This window comes from Notolepis coatsorum (genome assembly GCF_963971535.1).
Source record: "Notolepis coatsorum genome assembly, chromosome: 20".
In the NCBI taxonomy this organism is placed as follows: domain Eukaryota; kingdom Metazoa; phylum Chordata; class Actinopteri; order Aulopiformes; family Paralepididae; genus Notolepis; species Notolepis coatsorum.
The window spans coordinates 59230411-59249553 of NC_140184.1; positions in this window are offsets into that span (position 1 = coordinate 59230411).

Genomic DNA, 19143 nt, shown 5'->3' on the forward strand with positions numbered 1-19143 from the left:
CATCACAGTGATGCAACAGTAGCAGGACAGTTAAAGGTGTATTCCACCCAAATAGTTTTAAACGTTCTAATACCAAAATGTGTCTTCCCGAATCATTTTAAAGGTGTATTCCACCCAAAAGGTTTTAAAGGTTCTAATACCCAAATGTGTCTTCCCGAATCATTTTAAAGGTGTATTCCACCCAAATGGTCTTAAAGGTTCTAATACCCAAATGTGTCTTCCCGAATCATTTTAAAGGTGTATTCCACCCAAATGGTCTTAAAGGTTCTAATACCCAAATGTGTCTTCCCGAATCATTTTAAAGGTGTATTCCACCAAAATGGTTTTAAAGGTTCTAATACCCAAATGTGTCTTCCCGAATCATTTTAAAGGTGTATTCCACCCAAATGGTTTTAAAGGTTCGAATACCCAATTCTGTTATGGTGTCTTCCCCAAATCCTTTTAAAGCTTATAACCCCAAATCGTTTGAATGAATAAATGAATGAAATGGGACTATGAAGTCTTTATTTGTAACACATGTGAGATGGGCAGCACACACGCATTCCTTTGGGGGGGTTGCCATTGAAATGTCATCTGCGCTTGACCCATCCTGTCATCCTTCATCCTGTCGTGGGTCCGCTCCAATACAATACCTTGCCAATCCAAGTGCTCCTGTTCATCTTCATCAGGGACGTGACAGCATTAGCGATCAGTTCTGCATGTTTTTCCATTCTTTCGTTTTTATTTTTGTATGTGTATTCCCACAAATAGCTTTAAAGGTGTATTCATCCCAAATGTTTCTAAAACTTTATTCCACCCAAAGTTAAAATACTACTTCATGTTCAACTCCTAAAGGTATATATGCTTGAATTACATTCAAGTAATCTCATGACTTCCAGCTGGCTATAATGGAGGCGGTGAGCCCTCTAGTGTTCAAACATAAATAAGACACTATTCTAGACAAAATTTATTCTAATATTCTAGCAATACAAATCCAACAAGTTGGCCTTGGCCTCTACACACCGGCGCCTAATTGTGCCTTAAACTAAACACAATTACAAAATATATATATATATATATATCGGAGAAGCTACCGACATAATCAAAACACTCATATGGCCCTTACACTGTGTCTACGTACGTGACTTCTATTTTACTTCTATTTTTTTTTACATGCTATACTATTTTATTTCACTTATCTTTTGTCTAGCACAGTCTCTGGAGCGTAACAGAAAGAAGCATTTTGTATAAAAGTATTCTGTACTTCTGTATGACAACTATTAAAGAAACTTGAACTTAAAACTTGATACATGACATACAGATAGACAGTACTGCTACATCTATACATTTATGACATACCAGATTTGCAAATACAGTACCGTTTGAGATACATGGCAGGCATGTTAGACATCGTTTTGCCTCCTGAGCACAGTGATGTACAGGTGCAGCTCAATAAATTAGAATATCGTGGAAAAGTATATATTTAGCTGTATTGATGCAGTAATTTGTGCAAAAGGAGCCCCAACCGCGTGAATACTTTCGGTAAGCAACAAGCCCTTCCGCGTTGCTCCGATTGGCCGAGCGTGCGCATGCACATGAGCCGCAACAAGCCCCTCAGCCAGGCAGCAATACTAAGGTCCGCTTAATGCAATTTATACAAATGGAAGTATTGATTTCGCCGTAACGAATCATTAAAAAAATATACCGTTAACTGGAATATGTTGTTTCTTTACACATATGTTGGATTATGTAATTAGTTTGTCATGACAAACCAATAAAAAAGACAAACCAATTACATAATCCAACATATGTGTAAAGAAACAACATATTCCAGTATCTTTTTCTGATCAGTTACAGTGTAAATAATAACAATCAAATAGCACACAAGCTAACACTACTACTACAAGCACAACACATAAACAAGCACATCATTTGTGATCAACTGTAATCCTCATTGTGCAGGTGTTCTCAGTGAGCATGGTGAGGTTATGTGCACACATTCAGATTGTCTTGTCCTTTCATGGTGCTGGTCCTCAAAAAAATTGCAGTTACTTTGTTGGGCAAAAAGAGCAATAGACTTAAGCTAAATTCAGGCAGCCAACCACGTCCAATGGCTGCCGATATCCTCCACCCTAAAAAGGTGCAGGATCACAGAGCCTGAAGAAGAGTGGAGCAGGAGACCAAACACACCCAGGACAGGATGACCACAGTCAGCAGATGAGGGATGGAGCAGGAGAGATGAGGAATGAGATAGGACTAAACAGACCAGTAAGTAGTGATTCCGGGCCCCCTGGGAGACATGCCAAGGAAAGAGAAAAAGTAAAGCATTGTTAGTTAGTATTGTGGCTATATGATGCTAATTATGTGAGTTAGTCAACTGGCCTACTAGAAGGCCTTTTATATGAGATATTTGGTATGGTCAAATATTCAAGTCCCATTATGGAATATGGGTTTATTTCTTTGGCCACTACTGATGACCATTTTGTATAATGAGTCATTGACAGCAACATCATGTGAAAATGTGCCCCATTGCATTGGAGCCTGGTGAGAGGATACAACATAGTGCTATGTTTCTAAGTACTAAAGCGATCAGTGAAATCTTGGCCTGTACAGCAATATCAGAACCTGAACCAATCCCAGCTACTCACATAACCTGGTTTTAGGTAGAAGCATAAATGTCATAACCTGGCAGATCTCAAAACAAACTGGTCAGACTACTGCTTGACCTTACTCCTAGAACCCACCTCACCCCTGCCCACTTTGACAACCTAGGATGGCTTAGAGTAGACGACAGAGTACAGCAACTTGCAATGGGCCTGGTCAACAAGATACACTATACGACTAAGGTACCCATGTACATGTCAAAATACTTCCCAAAGGTCAGTGAATACCACGATCACAACACCAGAGGGAGCTCCACAAATCATGTTAAACCCAGATTCGGCTCAAACAAGGGACTAAACACGGTTCGCAATTATGCCACATCGATGTGAAACGCCCTACCCAAAGCTGTAAAGCAGGGGTCAGCAACCTTAGGCACGAGTGCCACCATTGGTACACATTATCTAAACCAACATGGCACACTAGCAAATGTGTAAGAGGAACCTTTTTGGAAATGTTGAGTTACCTCTTTCACAGCCATTGGCAGTTGCACAGCCTGTTATTTATGGTACTGTAGGTTGACTGATATACCAGGGATATTTCATGGTCAGAGCCAATGAGAAGGGTCAGTCTGTTGTTGTTTGCCGAACACTGAGTGTTAAACGCCATTTTGAGACCAAACATGAGAACTTTAAAGGATGAGGCAGACAAGGCTGAATGTGTCCAGGTATGGCAAGCAAGCATCTCATAAAGACGGCAGCATTCTCTTATATATTTATGAGAGGAAAATGGTTATTAAAACTATTGTTATGCACGTTGCCTATATGGATGGAATAGAATTACAGATCTGTTGGAGATTTACATTGTGATGTGGTGTCATAATTAACCTTAACATTGATATGGCACACTGGTTAACAAGAACATTTTAAAATGGCACTTCGTATAAAAAAGGTTGCTGATCCCTGCTGTAAAGGAATGTGAATCACTACCCACTTTCAAAACCACTCTCAAAGAGCAACTACGGGAGACTGCAATTCGAAACTGGCCCCTGTAAATGTCCTAACCCAACCCCCTCCAATGTACAGTAAATGACCAAGTATGGTTTCGTCAATATTCCAATGTACAGTTTTGCTTGTACAGTTGTACAGTGTACTTAGTATAATAGTAGTAGTAAAGTATAATTTCTGGGTACTTTTTACACCCCTGTTTATGATTAATTGAAAATGGGGGACCCTGATGTAAACAAGACAAACGTCTTTCTCTGGTCTGCATCCCCTTAACAATTGTATGTATTGAGCTGTTTTGATTGATTGAAAACTTTATTAACAGATTGCAGAATGGGTACAATATAGTACAGCTCAATACACACAATTGTTAAGGGGATGCAGACCAGAGAAAGACTTTCGTCTCGTTTACATCAGGGTCCCCCATTTTCAATTCATCAGGACATATATGACATACATGACATACAGATAGACAGTACTGCTACATCTATGTACTGTACTGTACCCATTCTGCAATCTGTTAATAAAGTTTTCAATCAATCAAACACAACTACTGTACATAACGTTAAATAGACCGTGGACGACGTACCCCCCCCCCCCCCCCCCATACACAACCTACAGCATAACTTCCCACAGTAACGTTAACCAAATACTGTGGGCGACGCAGCCCCCCGCCCCCCTCCCACATACAACCTACAGCATAACTTTTATATCAGTATAATACAACTCTCAAAGCCAACGTAGAGTTTGTGCACTACTGTACATTTTAACTAGCACTTACCAGCCTCGGGACTCGGCAGTTGTACAATGTGGTAGAAAAGACCGCTCCTGTGAATTAGATAAAGCAAGCCCCGCCCCCAGCCTAGTGAATGAGAAAAGCCTGCCCCTAGTGGAGCAGGACAGTCCCTACACAGTACACTACACAAAATGATCACTGTGATCCACTGTCTTGCTACATCACTGTGATCCACTGTCCTGACTCCTGCTACATCACTGTCCTGCTACATCACTGTGATGTACTGTCCTGCTACATCACTGTCCTGCTACATCACTGTGATGTACTGTCCTGCTACATCACTGTCCTGCTACATCACTGTCCTGCTACATCACTGTCCTGCTACATCACTGTGATCCACTGTCCTGCTACTGTTGCATCACTGTCCTGCACAGTACAGTTTATGATGAATTGAAAATGGGGGACCCTGATGTAAACAAGACAAACGTCTTTCTCTGGTCTGCATCCCCTTAACAATTGTATGTATTGAGCTGTTTTGATTGATTGATTGAAAACTTTATTAACAGATTGCAGAATGGGTACAATACAGTACAGCTCAATACACACAATTGTTAAGGGAATGCAGACCAGAGAAAGACTTTCGTCTTGTTTACATCAGGGTCCCCATACATGACATACAGATAGACAGTAGGCCTACTGCTACATCTATGTACTGTACCCATTCTGCAATCTGTTAATAAAGTTTTCAATCAATTCAATCAATCAAACATGTATATATTCCCTCCCCGCCGTATGTATATTTCTCTCCCAGCCACCCACCCCCTCCTAATGTACAGTCCCCTCCCCATCATATGTATATACTCTGTCAGGATCTAGGGAAAACAGTACTGTATATTTGAATACCGGTTATGTCACAATTTACAAATGTATCAGTACTAAATACCTATATGTCCCTATGCCATAAATGTCATGTATGTTGTGTATGTCATAAATGTCTATATGAATTGAAAATGGGGGACCCTGATGGAAACAAGACAAACGTCTTTCTCAGGTCTGCATCCCCTTAACAATTGTATGTATTGAGCCGTACTGTATTGTACCCATTCTGCAATCTGTTAAATAAAGTTTTCATTCATTCATTCACAACTCTCAAAGCCAACGTAGAGTAGAAAAGATCGCTCCTGTGAATTAGAAAAGCCAGCCCCGCCCCCAGCCTAGTGAATGAGAAAAGCCTGCCCCTAGTGGAGCAGGACAGTCCCTACACAGTACAGTACACAAAATGATCTAACTCCTACTGGAAAGAATCAAGATGGCACCGAGGAAAGAGAGACCGGGAACTAAATCAACTGCAAACGATCCGATTGTGGATACGGTTTCCGTGCGTGGCAGAGCAGGAGATATCGAGACAAAAATTGCTGAGACTGCCACCTCCTCCACCGTCCCCACCACCTCCGCCGATATAGAATATCTTGCTAAGCTAATAAAGACCTTAACCGATAAGGTTGACGCTATCCAAGATTCTATCGAATCCAAAATCGAAGAGTTAAGGACAGCGGCTGGTGAACATATCAAACGTACTGTTGCAGTGGAAGCCACCTTGGACGAACACACGCAAGAGATTCGATGTGATCGATGGGGCCATAGATGAATACAACGGGAAGCTAACGGCTAAGATAGATGAAAACAACAAGAAGCTAACGGCTAAGATATTCGAACTCGAATACCATTCCCGCAGATTGAATATTCGTATAGTGGGTTTGGATGAGTCAGTGAGCTGTGTACAACCCAATACCTCGTTTGCGGCAGTGTTACTCCAAATTCTGGGATCGGGTATCCAAGTCAAGTCAAGTCAAGAGTTTTATTTGTCACGGCATACAAGTATACAATGAAATGCGGGTGGTCTTGCCCGCAACGATGTGCAATACAGTGGTACAACATATAATAGAATCCAATAAAAACAACATTGTGCAATAAACAGGTAACAGGTAACATGGTGTGACATCTCGGTATCTGTACATAGTTATTTACAGAGCATATAGGACATGCTAGGTAGCTTTGGTAGTGCAATACACTGTTACTGTTGTTATACTAATTTAAAGTGGCCTTTCCTTTTGGCCATACGTGGGTGTGTGCGGCATGAGTGGATCGACAGGGGCGACAGTGGATCGGGAGGTAGAGCAGTCGTCTGGCAATCCGGAGGTTCCCGGTTCGATTCCCACTCCTCCCGGGCAATGTGTCGATGTGTCCTTGAGCAAGACACTTAACCCCTAATTGCTCCCGATGTGCAGGTTGGCACCTTGCATGGTCGCCTCCGCCGTCGGTGTGTGAATGTGTGAATGAATGGGTAACAAATGTGAGTAACAAATTGTAAAGCGCTTTGGATAAACGCGCTATATAAAAAAGCAGCCATTTACCATTTACCATGAGTGTGTGCCCGCTCATGTTAAAGTGTTAAAGTGGCTGCTAGTGTGTGAGCGTGCACAGTGTGCGTGTCGTGTGTGTGCTCATGTGTGCTTGTGTGTGGATAGTTCAGTGTTCTGTGGCACTCAATGTTCATTGTTCAAGGCTCTGATGGCCTGGGGGAAGAAGCTGAGCCTAAGCCTCTCTGTCCTAGTAGATGGGGTTCGCAGGCCTCAGCAGCTGGAACAGGCTGTTATTGGGGTGGTGGGGGTCTTTCATTATTCTGCAGGCTCTGGATTTGCACCTCTTGTTGTATAGAACCTGCAGGGGAGGTAGTGCAATACCCGTGGTACGCTCGGCTGAGCGCACCACTCTCTGTAGGGCCTTCTTGTCCTGTGCCGTGCTGTTTCCATACCAGGCAGTGATGTTTCCGGTCAAGATGCTCTCTACAGCTCCTGAGTAGAAGGACTGGAGTATCTTCCCCGATACTCTGAACTTCCTTAACTGTCTCAGGTGGTAGAGGCGCTGCTTCGCCTTCTTTACTACTGTGTCTATGTGTGTTGACCATGTCAGATCCTCTGAGATGTGGACCCCCAGGTACTTAAAGCTGCTCACCCTGTCCACGGTAGCCCCGTTAATCATCAGTGGTGTGTGTGTCTCCTGCTGTCCTCTCCTATAATCCACGATCAGCTCCTTGGTTTTACCAATGTTCAGGAGCAGGCTGTTGTCCTGGCACCAGCGTTCCAGTACCTCAACCTCCTCCCGGTAGGCCTTCTCGTCGTTGTCCGAGATCAGCCCCACCACCACCGTGTCGTCTGCGAACTTCACTATGGAGTTGGAGCTGAACTTGGCCACACAGTCGTGTGTGTATAGTGAGTACAGCAGGGGGCTCAGAACACAGCCCTGGGGGGACCCGATGCTCAGGGTGATGGTGTTGGAGGTCTGACCCCCCACCCTGACCGCCTGGGGTCTTTCACTCAGAAAGTCCAGTACCCAGGCGCTCAGAGCGGAGCTCAGACCCAGCTCGATCAGCTTGTCCACCAGTCTGGTGGGGACTATGGTGTTGAACGCTGAGCTGTAGTCAATGAACAACAGTCTCACATAGCCCCCCTTCTGACGGTCCAGGTGAGAGAGGGTGCTGTGCAGTACTTGGGAGGCCGCATCGTCAGTGGACCTGTTTGGCCTGTATGCAAATTGCATAGGGTCCATATCGCTGGGGAGGGAGGCACAAATGTGATCCTTGACCAGCCTCTCGAAACATTTCATGGCCACAGAGGTGAGTGCCACCGGTCTGTAGTCATTGAGACCTGCTGGGGAGGGTTTCTTTGGTACCGGGATAATGGTAGACATCTTGAAGCAGGCAGGGACCACTGACTCCTTCAGGGATCGATTAAATATGGTGGTGAACACAGGGGCTAGCTGGTTAGCACAGGACTTGAGTATGCGTCCTGTTATTCCATCTGGGCCAGCCGCCTTCCTGGTGTCCTCTCTATGTCACCTGAAGTGGATCAGTGCTACAGAATTGGATCCCGAATTAACAACAACAACAAACCTAGGGTGGTTATTGCTAGCCTACGTCAAATTGGAATAAGAGATATGATTATTCGGGAGGCACGGAAGATGAAGGGTATTCTGAAATACAACGGGAAACCAGTTTATTTCTACGAGGATTATTGCCGTGAAGTTGTGATTCTACGAGCCCGTTACAAGCCAGCGATGTCTCTACTTTATGGGAAAGGTCTCAAGCCCACACTGTGGTATCCTGCAAAGCTTTCCATCGTCGATAAAGACGGACAGAGGGTTCATCTCTCCTCGCCTAAAGATGCAGAGGAATACATGGAGGACCCACTACGTGGAGGATAGGCTCTTTTTTTCTGATTACTGCGTTATGGCATAAACACCAAACGACGTCAAATAAATGTTGTAACCTTGATTTATAAATAGGTTAATATTTGATGCTGGATATAGTATTATTTTAATGGTTCGCTATATCTGGGCCGGCTAGATCTATGAGTTTTATGCAAGTCATCGTGTGGGTACACTTTCCGGTTGCTGACATATTGGAACATTCTGGAACTCTAACAACGTTCTGTGACATATTGAATGTTCTGGAACTTTAACAACATTCTGTGACTATACACACAGCTTACATCACCTCCGGAGGAACAACAGTCTTCACAGCGGAACATCGCCCACCCCTGGCTTGGGGGAGGAACTGCATATACGTATTTAAAAACCTTCTTTTTATCATTTTGCAATTGCTCCACTACTTTTCCATTTTATTTCATCCAGGTGAACTTAGCAAAGTTCTCTAATTTAGTCCAATACCTCTCTTTTATTCTTCAGTGTGTTTTAACTTACACAAGTTCGTATAAGGTTTAAGTGAATATACTTTGATATTTGAGGCATATTTTTATTTTTATTTTCACATCTCCTTTTTATTTAACGGGAGAGTGGCCAAGCCATTGTTGACATTCTACTAATGGTAGAATCGATAGTTTTAGATCCTATGGCAATTAGCATAGGAAAGTTAAGGATGAATTGCTCGTTTTGGGCAGACTGGTCGTGTATTTTAAAGGGAGGGAGGGAAATGGGGATAGGGGATTATATGTATGTGTCTTCTATATGTTTGTTATCATGCTCAAGCGCGGCTCTCAACAGGACCTCAATAGTTGGATATATATCTATTATGAATCGCTACTCCAGACGAATTACACACAGAAATACTGCAACATGTTTAGATTATGGCTAGTTTGAATATATTGATTTGGAATACTGGAGGTCTAATCATGGAACATAAACGCGAAAGCATGCTTACATTGATGAAAAGCAAACAGGTTGATGTGGCTCTTTTAAGCGAAACGCACCTTTTATTGGCTGACAATGTAAAGCTGGCGGATAAAATATATCAAAACATAAGCTACTCATCTTTTGGAACTAGATCTCGTGGTGTAGCTATAGTTGTGAAACGAAAGTTGAATATTAAATTGTTGGATGTATGGTCTGATGCAAACGGACGAGTAACCATTGCTAAAATAGACTACAGTAACAGGAAAATCGCTTTGGTAGCGGCTTATGCCCCTAATCTTTACGACGCTAACTTCTACGCTACTCTAACTAGAACAATGATGGATCTCCCTGAGTATTCATTTATAACTGGTGCGGATTTTAATGCCATCTGGGATCCCTTGATTGATAAATCTAATCTCACCACTTCCAATGATCAGAAACAGGCCTCTAATGCATTACAGGCTTGGGCCAAGGATACAGGTGTAAATGATCTGTGGCGATTACTCAACCCAACGGCCCGAGAGTACTCTTTTTTCTCAGCAAGACACAAGACATTTTCTAGAATAGATTATGTTTTTGCTTCCCCTAGACTATTTGATAGCTTTGACGTGGAATTGGTACCCAGTGCACTATCAGATCACAGCTATTTACTCCTAAAGGGCTCATTTGAGTAGAATGTCTTCCCGAGCCCCAAGATGGCGTTTTAACTCGACACTGTTGAAAAACACTGAATTCAATTTACAATTCAACATTAAACTAAATGATTTCCTGCAGATTAATGCGGGTACGGTACAAGACCCCAGAATGTTATGGAGATCGGTAAAGGGTTTTATTAAGGAAAACACTATTGTCTTTGCCTCCAACCTCCGCAAGAAACGTCAATCCAAATTGGTGGAACTGGAAACGCTACACTCGTCGTTGTTCTCCTCTTTACAACGCAACTACTCATGTCAATTGGAGTCTCAAATTAAAGTGTTAAAAAAGGAGATTAACTCCATTTTAACACTTTGGCTGCCTAAGGTTAAATTCATGATATACCATAGATTGCCAGCGCTATTTGTCTATGGAGAAAGTCCCCTTCTTTGCAGGGCTATAACTTTTTAAATTCTATTGCTACATTGCCATTATTAGGGCCCATTCAAAGTCCTATATGTATTGTTCATTGTGTAGCAACGTTAAACTTTTTCATTCATATTCATAGTAAAGTATGGTCTAATGTATAAGTATGTTTTCATCTCTTTCTGCAGCTTTCTCCAGAACGTGATATATAGCCCCAAATGCATTATATTGATGATGAAATACAGTTTGATGGCAATCAGCGCGATATAAAAAATTCCAACTAGACGTACTTCTAGAAGTTACTACACGTCATCTGATGTTGACCGGATGGGCGAGGGGGCGTTTATAATTCCGTGGGCAGCGTTATACCAATCATCTAATGTGGGTCAAATGTTGATAATAGCAGTTAGTATCGAAGACGGTAACGTTACACGCTGAAACTCACCCCAGTCTCCGCGCGCCGTTGGGCGATCATCGTAGAGTAGAAATCTTATCATTATGGGATATATTTTTACGCGGTCCATCTCCAGCTTGTATAATGGTATATACGTCCAAATCATGTTGTTTATCGAGTTATTGCCAATCGATCACTGTGTAGCGTGACGAGCCAGAGTCCCATGACCTATAGCGAGCGCCCGGAAGTACTACGGACGTCTAGCACAACTCTATGGCACATCCTGTTTGGCGATTGGCCGATCGGCCACCAGATGGCGCTCCTGAACCGCCAGAGAGCTCAATGGGTCCTGCTGGTGGATCTCAGGCCAGCGGAGGGGACATATGAATCCGATCGCAGATTTTTGAAATATTGATATAAGGACGACGTAACGCGTCCTCCGGCAACTTTAGCATGGCCAGCAAAGACGTCTAAAGACGGTTCCCGGCAGCCAAAGTGTTAAGACAACAATCTGAATTTCAAATACACAGTACAAGACAACATTATTACTTTCATGGCTCTAAACCGAGTCACCTACTAGCTATGAAGATACGATCCAATGCACAATTTGCTGATATACCCGCTATTAAGGACCAACAGGTACTTGTTACAGACCCCAAGAAAATCAACAAGACTTTTAGTGCGTTTTACTCTAACCTATACAAGTCAGAAGTGGTATTCGATCATAATAAACTGGATACATTTCTTGATCAAATTAACCTACCTAAAATTTCAGAGGAAGACGCTAAACAGTTAGATGCACCTATTACACTAGAGGAACTTAGGGAGGCTATATCTGAATTGCAAAGTGGTAAGGCCCCTGGATGGGATGGTATCCCACCAGAACTGTACCTCTCATGTTGGGATGTAATTGGACCCCTATTACTTAACATGATTTTATACTCAATCAAAGAGGGGAACTTCTCCAGGGACGTTAATATGGCACTTATAACTGTCCTCCTTAAAAAAGACAAAGACCCCACCGAATGTGGTAGTTATAGACCCTTAAGCCTCCTCGGAACCGATATTAAGCTGTACGCTAAGGTACTAGCCATCAGACTTCAAAAGCATATGACATCTTTAGTTCATCCTGATCAGACAGGCTTCATAAGAGGCCGCCTGATCACGGATAATATTAGACGGTTACTGCATGTGATAGACGCCAGCAAGGAATCTGTACCTCCTGTAGCTGTATTATCCTTGGATGCGATGAAGGCCTTTGATAGGTTGGAATGGTCTTATTTATGGGCAGTACTTGGAATGATGGGGTTAGGAGATGGATTAATTAATATGATCAAAGTACTATACACAGATCCGTCGGCCATGATTATAACAGGTAAATTCACCTCCCCAAACTTCCCTGTGTCGCGTTCGTCCAGACAGGGTTGTCCTCTTAGTCCCGGACTGTTTGCGGCTTTGCGCTATCTCTAGAACCTTTGGCACAGTATATAAGACAATCCCAATCCATAGAGCAGATTTCAATTAAGGGCACACAGCATCATATCAGTTTATATGCGGACGATGTAATAATGTTCATGCAAAACCCTACCACCTCACTACCTCATCTTCTCAAGGTAATAGATGATTTTGGCAATCTATCAGGATTTAAGATAAACTGGCCAAAATCGGCCTTCCTTCCACTTAATGTGACTGCGAAGGCTACCTCACTCCCAGTAAATATACCAATGGTAGAACACTTTAGATGACTTGGAGTTGAAATATTCCCCACTATTTGCTAAACGGTGAAGTATAATTATACCGGATTCCTAGATAGGATCACAAACGACTTCGGCAGGTGGTCAAAACAAAAAAAACTCAGTACAGGCCCGAGCATCAATAGTTAAGATGGATGTTTTGCCTAGAATAAACTTTTTCAGCTCAATGTTGCCATTACTCCCCCTGTTGGTTACTGGCAAAAATTACAAACCTCCACGAATAAAAAGATCCACTGCACAGAGAAATAAAGCCGACAGGGGTTTAGCATTCCCAGACTTCAACTACTATTTTAAAGCGTTCTCTTTAAGACCACTGATCACCTGGTTTGATTCTCAAGCATCTGTATCCTGGAGACCATTAGAGGAGAACATAGTGGCACCACATAGACTGCAGGATATAGTATACACCAACTTATCAATTAAGCAATGCAACTTGAAATTTGGCCCTCTTATTACACATGTGATCCGGATATGGCATGACACACAGAAAAAATTTACTAACAAACATAAATGGCATAGTCATTCTCCCCTATTTAATAACAATTCACTCCTTATTGCACAACAACCTATCAGATTTACCAAATGGGAAAAGAAGGGCATACATACATTGGGGGATGTCTTCAACGACCGGGGTTTTTGCAGCTTTAAAGATATATCTAACAAATGTAACCTCACCAAATTTTTATTTCCATCTACAATTAAGAGCAGATTTAAGGGCTCATGGAGTCCCATTAAAGGTGCCACTTGAGCACCACAGATATCACAAATTATTTTATGAAAAGGAGACATCGAGAGGCTTCGTCTCTGATTTTTATCGTCACTTACTCATATATACTAATAGTCCTGTGATTTATTGTGGATTTCTACTGTTAATGTATTGTGTGTCTGGTTTTATGTAAAAAAAGGGTAAATAAAAAACATTTGTTCAAAAAAAAACAAATGGAAGTATTGATTTCACCGTAACGAATCATTAAAAATATATACCGTTAACTGGAATATGTTAGTTTCTTACACATATGTTGGATTATGTAATTGGTTTGTCATGACAAACCAATATAAAATCGCGAATTAACCGGTGGTTATCCTATAACCCTAGTTATGCTATGTTAATAAATTCTGAATGGCATTAACGATAGGTTATGTATATAACCTAGTTATATGAGTACTGGCTGAGCGTCCCGCTCTTAAGCCTATCGAGATATACCTCATCTCATGTACCTATTGTACTCCATCACGAATAAAAACCAGTACACCCACACCTGCCGGGTCCCGCCTCTATGGAGGCGTAGCCTATAAGACAGTAGGAATGGTCACCAATACACTCTTCCTCGCCAAAATCTTGTTTCCAGTAAAAGACTCCTCAAGGGGACTCAGGGCCGCTTAAGAACGGGACGCTCAGCCAGTACTCATATAACTAGGTTATATACATAACCTATCGTTATATATCGTACTTGGCTTATCGCGTCCCGCTCTTAAGCCTATCGAGATATGGGTTAGAGCGGACACAAGACCCGACCAATGTACCCCCTGAGGACCCGTAAGCCCACATCAAGGGGTTTGGGGAGTCCTGTCACCCCATCCTTCCTAACGAAGGGGGGGCACAGTCAACTCCACCGGAGTGCGAGCAAGGAGGAACTAGAACCCCTTGAACACACAGCACAGGCGGAACCACGTGTGACTTAACACACTGTGGCCCATACCCACACACTCCTGCTACCCTACCAAAGGACGGGAAGCAGGAAAGGCCACAGACCCCAGAACCGCCTGGGAGACAGAATCCCCGGTCATGTCCATGAGGTAAAACCTTACAAAGGGGCCGGGGAAGGACCATGAAGCTGCAGCACAGATGTCCTCCACCGAAGCCCCACCCAGGAGAGCGGCAGAGGCAGCCACCCCACGAGTGGAGTGCGCCCTGACGCCCCCAGGGGGATCCTGCCCAGCCAACGTGTAGCAGAGGGCAATGCCCTCGCACAACCAATGGGACAGGCGCTGTTTCGACAGTGCCTTACCGGCACGAGAACCACCGTGACAGACAAAAAGCTGGTCGGTAACCCTGAAGTCCTGAGTACGGCTGAGGTAAATTCCCAAAGCACGGACCGGACATGACAGGTGAAGGCCCGCATCTAACTCACTAGTGTGAGGAGGACGAAACGCCTGAACCACAATATCCCTGGAGCGGAAGGAACTCCGGATATTCTTAGGTATGAAAGCAGGATTAGGTCGCAGAGTGGCACCGCAATCGGCCCGAAAAGACAGGCACTCTGGACGTACCGAAAGAGCACAGAGCTCACTCACGCGTTTAGCAGAGGTGACAGCCAGCAGGAACGTGGTCATGAAGGACAGACCTGTCCCAACGGCGCCTGCTCGAGCGGCTCAAACGGGGCCAAGGACAACCGACCGAGGACCAATTGAAGATCCCAAGTCGGAGCCAAAGAGCGTTGCACCGGCTTAATGCGTCGATGCCAAGCAGGAAACGCTTCACAAGAGGGTGGCTGAACAAGACAGTCCCCTCAAACCCCTCATGATAGGAGGATATAGCCGCCGCATATACCCTCACCGTCGAAGCCGACAGTCTACCAAGGAGAGACTGGAGATAACTCAGGACAGCATCCAGGGGGCAGGAGACTGGGTCCCAGCCCCCCGCCTTACACCACTCTTGGAACATACGCCATCTGCCCGCGTAAAGCGCGACAGTGGAGGGAGCATGTGCATTCCGGATGGTATCAACCACAGAAGGGTCCATCCTCTCCAGACTCACCCTCCCACCAACCACACCCAACATCGGGTACTGGAACAGTGACCCGTTGTGCTGTGAGAGGGCCGTCGCCGACCAAGGAATAACCCAAGGAGGAGCGACCAGAAGCTGGATCAAGACCGGGAACCACACTGCCGTGCCCCGGTCCGGCACGACCAGGATCACCGTCCTGCGCTCCCTCCGTATCCGCTCCAACAGCTGACCCAACAGCTGTACAGGAGGAAAGGCGTACAGAAGACCGGGCGGCCATGGAAAGGTCGAGAAGGCATCCACCCCCAAGGGGGGATGATCTGCTCGACTGACCGAGAACCACAAGGGGCACTTGTGAGAGTGTCGGCTCGCAAACAGATCTACCGAGGCCTCCCCGAACCGATCCCAGATCTGTCTGACTATGTCTGGGCGGAGTTCCCACCCGTCGCGACGAGGACCGCCCCGAGACATCATATCCGCGCCCATATTCTCTGCACCAGGAATGTGGAGCGCCCTCAGACTGCGCAGCCTGCGAGATGCCCATAGCCAAAGTTCGACCGCCGCCCGGTGCAGGTGGATGGAACGAGTCCCACCCTGCCTGTTGATATACGCCGCTGCCGTCACACTGTCTGTCCTGACCAAAACGTGCTCGCCTACCACCAGGTGGTCGAACCGTTTGAGGACCAGGAGGACCACCTTCAATTCCAACACATTGATGTGCGGGGCAGATGGGCCAGCATGAACCGCCATCCAGCTGCCCCCCACTGCATGGGTCCGACACGTCCCTCCCCAACCCGTGAGAGAGGCGTCGGTGAAGACCGCGACGTGTGAGCGCCTGCTGCCCATGGGGACCCCAATGGTGAGGATACCCAGCCTCCTCCAATGGGCGAGATCTCCCCATATCGACAAAGGAACCGTCAACCGTTTCCATTTGTCCCTCACCGGATCTATTCTCATAGAGAAAAACCACCTCTGTATCCTCCTCATGAAGAGGAGGCCAAGAGGAACCACCGTGTGAGCAGATGCCATCATACCGAGCAGACGCATCGCTTGCAGCGCCGTGACCGTCCCTCCCAGACGGAAACCCCCGAGCGCGCGAATGATAGACACTCAGCGCTGCTCCGAGAGGGTTACAATCATGGGCCTCGACCTCAACGTCAAGCCCAAGTACTCCACCTGTTGACTGGGAAGAGGTACTCTTCTTCCAATTCACAGCAAAACCCAGCCTGGTGAGGAATTCCACCACCAGCCTGGTATGAGACCTGGCAACCTCCTCCGAACGACTGAGGAGTAGAATGTCGTCGAGATAGAATATTACCCGTATCCCCCGACGACGTAGAGGTTCCAGTGCAGTCGCCACGCACTTGGTGAATGTGCGGGGAGCCAGAGAATAGCCGAACGGCATCCTCTGGTACTCGTACGCTACGCCCTGAAACAGGAACCGTAGGAACTTCCTGTGAGGAGGGAAAATCGGGATGTGAAAATACGCATCCTTCAGGTCTATGGAGGTGAACCAGTCTCCCCTTCTGACAGCAAGCAGAAGGAGTTTGACGGTCAACATCCTGAACGGTCTCGCTACAATCATACGATTCAACGCGGACAGATCCAGTATAGGTCTGACCCCCCCTGTTTTCTTGGGTACCAGAAAATAACGGGAGTAGACGCCTGACATCGTGTCCTCTCTCGGAACCACAACGACGGCCTGCTTCGCCAACAGAGATTGGATCTCGTCGGCCAGGGCTGTCACTGCTTCTGACCCTGACAATAGGGTCGGCACCAAACCTGAGAACGGAGGGTGGGGTTGTGCGAACTGCAACACAAGCCCCTCCCTCAATGTTCTCTCTATCCACCCCTCCAAACGGCATTCTTGTCGCCATATGTGAAAACAATCCCACAGCGCACCCGCTGTCAACTGACGCTGGGCCGCAAGGAACAGTAGATAGTTGGCCCGGTCCCTCACGCTGTGCGACGCACCCAAGAGGGGACCCCGACAGAAAGGGCCGGTTTGATACGGGAGAAGCTGTCATCAAACTGGTTGACACACACCCCCCCCCTTGAACACCCCTCTAGCACATGCTGAGGAGTCGTTCCGCAGCTAGACACGCAAGGCATGAGGACCCCATGGGCTCATACACACCGAAGCCCTGCAGTAATATTGCTACCACCCAAATCACGCTCGCCTCTGCTTCGCAGACCACTGCCGCTCTCACGGGAGTGGGAGGCATCAGCGCGATAACCCGCCTGGCGAAGGCGAGGCCGGGGTAACCCTTGCTGTGCGTTCAACAGAAGAGGCCTCGAGTCCCCCTGCTGACCACCGTAGCTAGTGGCAGCTGTAACACCAGGCTCATCCATCACACAACGCGTGGTGCAGGAGCCACGCGACAGCACAACATTCTCACGGACAGACCCAGGCTCAGCCATCAACTGGGTGTCAGCCCGTTCCCATGAGAAGTGAAGAATGGGGCCGCATGCGCTTCAAAGAAGGTTCGCGCCCCGCAGCCAAAGGAGAACGATCAGAGCCCCACTTCCGTGGGTAACAGAGAGAGGATTGAACGGGGAGCGGGCTGCTCGCGGCAAAGTGACGACGGCTTGTTTTATCCAAACCGAATTCACCCAAAATGGCCGATCCCTCGGCCGCCAAGGCTGTCGGCCTTGTGGAACCCCGTTGACTCTCCGCCCAGGGCACCACTGGCGGGGGAAACATGGCCGCCTGTCGAGGATCTCGCCACAGTCGTTGACGAGACCGTGCTCCCACCTCTGGCTGCACAGCGTGAGGCGGTGTAGGACCCAGATCAACAACCGCCTGCGCCTCCACAGAATGACCAAAAAGCCTTTCCGTGGAAAAAGGAGTCGTGAGGAGAGAAAACCTATCCTCTTCCCCAAGAGAGTGCTCCAACCAAACATGCCCAACAACAAATGTTGATAGCATCCTAATCCTCCCCGCAGTTATAGCTTGCGACTGAGTCAAGATCTCTATAACACCACAAACACTCTATACATCAGGGTCCCCCATTTTCAATTCATAATGACATTTATGACACACGACAACATACAGATATATATCATGACATTTATGACATACATCTACATGACATAGATATACAGTACTATTACATTTGTGACACACAAGATATGCAAATATACAGTACTGTTAAATAGAGATCCTAACAGAAAATATATACATATGAGGGGGAGGAAACTGTACATTATTTCGGAGGGGGTGGGTGGGTGGGGTTTAGACATTTACGGGGGCCAGGTGCTCTTCGTCTTTCTTTGATTGAAAACTTTATTAACAGATTGCAGAATGGGTACAGTACAGTACAGCTCAATACATACAATTGTTAAGGGGATGCAGACCAGAGAAAGACTTTCGTCTTGTTTACATGAGCGGTTTTGAAGGTGGGATACATTTTTTTTTTTACAGCTGTGGGTAGGGCGTTCCACATTGATGTGGCATAATTGCGAAATGTGTTTAGTCCCTTGTTTGAGCCAAATCTGGGTTGAACATGAAAGCAGTGAGGTAAGTTTGTCTTCTTGAAGTTGTTCTGACTGAATCTGCAGTGCACCCGGCTTCTCAGTCTGTCGTCGTCCGGAGCCGGGGTCCGGAACAGACTGAGGTCCAAACGACACAGAACCACATTGCCCAGCATATTGTTGGCCAATGTGCAATCGATAGGAAACAAATTGGACGACATCAGAGC